General features: G+C 46.2%; 3 non-coding genes across 3 annotated transcripts in view; all 3 read left to right on the forward strand.

Annotated features, from left to right (window-relative positions):
* The first annotated feature begins 1327 nt into the window (after positions 1 to 1327).
* Positions 1328 to 3231, forward strand: LOC123722852. The gene has a single exon (XR_006756654.1). It is a non-coding gene; the product is annotated as a small subunit ribosomal RNA (ribosomal RNA).
* A 342-nt stretch (positions 3232 to 3573) lies between these two features.
* LOC123722819 lies at positions 3574 to 3730 on the forward strand. Its single transcript, XR_006756622.1, has one exon. It is a non-coding gene; the product is annotated as a 5.8S ribosomal RNA (ribosomal RNA).
* Positions 3731 to 4278: 548 nt separating this feature from the next.
* Positions 4279 to 5000, forward strand: part of LOC123722795 — a 3974-nt gene continuing 3252 nt past the window's right edge. The window contains exon 1 of the ribosomal RNA XR_006756604.1: positions 4279 to 5000. This exon is cut by the window's right edge and continues 3252 nt beyond it. This is a non-coding gene — a ribosomal RNA (large subunit ribosomal RNA).

Consider the following 5000-nt stretch of genomic DNA (forward strand, 5'->3'; position numbering starts at 1 on the left):
TATATATTCGTTTTAATACTTACTTAGCTTAGTAGTAAGCGATGATTCTGTTCTGGATTTAAAAAAAAAAAAAAAAAAAAAAAAAAAAAAAAAAAAAAAAATAATAATAATAATAATAATAATAATAAAACACAAAAAATATTGATAATAATAACAATAATAACAACAATACGTGTAAACACTTTCCGGTGTCACGTCAATTGTGGTATACGCCAATACGTGAACACCCCATTGTTTAATGATGCGTGGTTGACATGTCACCATCATTGCTACTATTGTAGACTGGATGCGAGAGGCGTCTGTCAGTGATGTAATGAAACAGTGTGTGGTGTTTGTAGAGTTGTGTTGTGTGGTGTGTCTGCTGTTGTCGTTTGATTTTTACAAAGTAAAATTTGTAGAGTTTGTGTGTAGTGTGTATAGAGTATTAAAAAATAAACGCGCAACTATTTTTTATTAATAAAAATAGTAGTGTTGTGTTTGTTGTTTTAATATTTTTACACAGCAAAAACACGCGACGACGACGACGACGACGACACACACCACACAATGAAATATCACCACACACGCATAAACTGTGTCAGACTACGTTCCCGTTTATGAATGCGGCAGGACGTTTATAATAGAGTCTGTTATAAAAGAAGTGGCGATTTGTGTTCGGCGCGCGTGTAGATTTCGCAGCGTCGTTAACGCACCAGATCGACCCGTGAATTCTCGTCGCCTCGTGTCGTCGCGTGTGTCGCGTTGAGCTTGTTCTCGGTCACCTCCACCGGAGAGATCGAACAGTCGCTCATTGCCGCTGCGCGGCGACTTCGAGGGACGGTGTATTTTTTTTTTCCAACTATCATTATTATATTATTATTATATTACATATATATTACTTTTGATTCTATTTTATATAGATCAGTAGTAGTGTGTAGTTAGTAGTAGTAGTAGTAGTATTAGTAGTGGTAGTAGCATTTATAAAAAGGTATTTTCGATCTCTCCGAAACCGGACTGATGTCGATATTTTTTCCTCGATAAAGAGAGAGAATCAAATTTATTTACACAGTGTGAAGTATCGAAAATGTCTCGTTGTTGAACATTCACATGAATCGAACGCGCTTTTTGTCCGTTCACTAGCACCGCACCACACACACCACACAGTAGTAGTGTATTGTGTAGTGTAGTAGTGTAGTGTAGAAAAGAAAAATGACCACCGACTGACTGCAGCAGGCAGGCAGGCAGCAAGCAAAACAGCAAAAACCATCGATGCGTTTAAACGTTTAACGTTTTCGCATCGTCGAGTTGTGCGTGTTGTGCGCGTTGTATGCGGCGTGTTTGTGTCAGCTCCCTGGTTGATCCTGCCAGTAGTTATATGCTTGTCTCAAAGATTAAGCCATGCATGTCTCAGTGCAAGCCGTATTAAGGCGATACCGCGAATGGCTCAATATATCAGTTTTGGTTCCTTAGATCTTACCTCGGTTACTTGGATAACTGTGGTAATTCTAGAGCTAATACATGCAATCAGAACTCTGACCAGTGATGGGATGAGTGCTTTTATTAGATCAAAACCAATCGACGGAGGGCCTCGCGTCCGAAGTCGTTAATTTTGATGAATCTGGATAACTTTTGCCGATCGCATGGTCCAGCACCGGCGACGCATCTTTCAAATGTCTGCCTTATCAACTTTCGATGGTAGTTTCTGCGACTACCATGGTTGTCACGGGTAACGGGGAATCAGGGTTCGATTCCGGAGAGGGAGCCTGAGAAACGGCTACCACATCCAAGGAAGGCAGCAGGCGCGCAAATTACCCACTCCCGGCACGGGGAGGTAGTGACGAAAAATAACGATACGGGACTCTTACGAGGCCTCGTAATCGGAATGAGTACACTTTAAATATTTTAACGAGGAACAATTGGAGGGCAAGTCTGGTGCCAGCAGCCGCGGTAACTCCAGCTCCAATAGCGTATACTAAAATTGTTGCGGTTAAAAAGCTCGTAGTTGCATTTGTGCGCCGCGCTGTCGGTGCACCGCATCCGCGGTGATACTGACACGTCTGCGGAGCATATCGTCGGTGAGCCGTCGGTAATACGGCGGTTCAATATCAAAATCCTATCGCGGTGCTCTTCGGTGAGTGTCGAGATGGGCCGACAATTTTACTTTGAACAAATTAGAGTGCTCAAAGCGGGCTCAAAATTGTGCTTGAATATTTCGTGCATGGAATAATAGAATATGATCTCGGTTCTATTTTGTTGGTTTTCAGAACTCCGAGGTAATGATTAATAGGGATAACTGGGGGCATTCGTATTGCGACGTTAGAGGTGAAATTCTTGGATCGTCGCAAGACGAACATCAGCGAAAGCATTTGCCAAAGGTGTTTTCATCAATCAAGAACGAAAGTTAGAGGTTCGAAGGCGATTAGATACCGCCCTAGTTCTAACCGTAAATATGTCATCTAGCGATCCGCCGACGTTACTACTATGGCTCGGCGGGCAGCTTCCGGGAAACCAAAGATTTTGGACTCCGGGGGGAGTATGGTTGCAAAGCTGAAACTTAAAGGAATTGACGGAAGGGCACCACCAGGAGTGGAGCCTGCGGCTTAATTTGACTCAACACGGGAAATCTCACCAGGCCCGGACACCGGAAGGATTGACAGATTAACAGCTCTTTCTTGATTCGGTGGGTGGTGGTGCATGGCCGTTCTTAGTTGGTGGAGCGATTTGTCTGGTTAATTCCGGTAACGAACGAGACTCTAGCCTGCTAAATAGGCGTCGTCATTTATGTGTGCGTGGCTTCGGTCGCGCAACTCACTGGCGACGTATTAAAATTCTTCTTAGAGGGACCGGCGGCTTCGAGCCGCACGAGATTGAGCAATAACAGGTCTGTGATGCCCTTAGATGTCCTGGGCCGCACGCGCGCTACACTGAAGGAATCAGCATGTTCTCCCTGGCCTAGAGGCCCGGGCAACCCGTTGAAACTCCTTCGTGCTGGGGATTGGGGTTTGCAATTATCCCCCATAAACGAGGAATTCCTAGTAAGCGCGAGTCATAAGCTCGCGTTGATTACGTCCCTGCCCTTTGTACACACCGCCCGTCGCTACTACCGATTGAATGATTTAGTGAGGTCTTCGGACCGACACGCGGTGGCTTAACGGCCGTCGGCGTCGCTGGGAAGTTGACCAAACTTGATCATTTAGAGGAAGTAAAAGTCGTAACAAGGTTTCCGTAGGGGAACCTGCGGAAGGATCATTAACGTATTACTCATATTACGAATAATAATCCACAAAAGAGAGAGCGCCCATCGGGGCACACCAAACGGGGCGACAAAAGAGGGAGTTGTGTGACACTAATCCGGTTGTTGTGTCATCTCCCAGTTCCGGTCCGATAATGGTGGGCGCTATACAAAAACAAACAGAAAAATACACACCGGTATTAGAAAGTGCGAACGCTATGTCGTCGTCGTGGTGGCGCGCGCGTGTGTGTATAACGCGCGCGCGCGCGCTCCCTTCGCGTGTTCGTTCGCCTTCTAAGATATTTTTTTTTTATTTTTTATTTTTTTTATATACATACATATATCAAAATATGTAAAACAATTACCCTGGACGGTGGATCACTTGGCTCGCGGGTCGATGAAGAACGCAGTTAACTGCGCGTCATAGTGTGAACTGCAGGACACATTTGAACATCGACATTTCGAACGCACATTGCGGTCCGTGGAGAAATATCCAGGACCACTCCTGTCTGAGGGCCGGCTGTTAAAATATAAAAATCACACTGTTCACTATATATATATATAGCGAACAATTGACGGTTCTCTTATTTTATACATATTCACGCAATGTGTATATATATATGGGTCCGTTTAAATATAACCTCTCAGACACACATATTACACCACCATACGAGCGGAAACCGATCGCGTCGATACGCGTATATATGTTATATACACGTTATATATATACGATATATACCTACGTATGTAAGTATGTATATACGATCGGGGGCGTCCCGGGGACGCGCGACTCTTCGACGTAAAAAATCGACAGAGGGCATGCGCGTCTTCGCACACGGTGACGTAATAAACCCCGTTTCGTGTTATGTATATATATAATATATAATATATTTGTATCGATGTGTGCGTGTTTTCGTGCGTGTGCGTGTGTGTGAGTGTGTATTATATATAATGTAGGCGGACACGACGTCCGAAGAGCGCATCGATGCGACGTTGCTGTGTGTGAAAACACGGCAGCGAAGCGTCGTTGAGCTGACGGATATCGCGTCTGCCTCGATTTTTATCGTTGGCCTCAGATCAGGGAGGATCACCCGCCGAATTTAAGCATATTAGTAAGCGGAGGAAAAGAAACTAACAAGGATTTCCTTAGTAGCGGCGAGCGAACAGGAACGAGCCCAGCACTGAATCCCGCGGTCGTATCGAACGCGGGAGATGTGGTGTTCGGGAGGTTCCGCTTTCTCGTCGTCGATACTCCTGTCCAAGTTCGTCTTGAACGGGGCCGTTTTCCCGTAGAGGGTGCCAGGCCCGTAGCGACGGAGGGCGGCGGCGAGAGGGACACTCCTAAGAGTCGGGTTGCTTGAGAGTGCAGCCCTAAGTGGGTGGTAAACTCCATCTAAGGCTAAATATTACCGCGAGACCGATAGCGAACAAGTACCGTGAGGGAAAGTTGAAAAGAACTTTGAAGAGAGAGTTCAAGAGTACGTGAAACCGTTCAGGGGTAAACCTGCGAAACTCGAATGAACGAACGGAGAGATTCATCGTCAATCCGCGGCGTACGCTGCCACGCTCTGATGAGGCGTCCGTCCCTGTCAAAGGGGATAGCGGGCTTCACGGGCCGGCAGCGTCGACGTTCGCGGACGGCGTGCACTTCTCTCTTAGTAATGCATCGCGACCCGTTCGATGTCGGTCTAAGCGCCGTTCGGGAGCCCAATCGTCTTTACCTGTCAAAGGGTAAGGCGTTTGGACCGTGACGGTTTTGCCGACCGGCCGTCGGACGGTAGAAGACACG

The sequence above is a fragment of the Papilio machaon genome, chromosome 29 (genome assembly GCF_912999745.1).
Source record: "Papilio machaon chromosome 29, ilPapMach1.1, whole genome shotgun sequence".
Taxonomy (NCBI): domain Eukaryota; kingdom Metazoa; phylum Arthropoda; class Insecta; order Lepidoptera; family Papilionidae; genus Papilio; species Papilio machaon.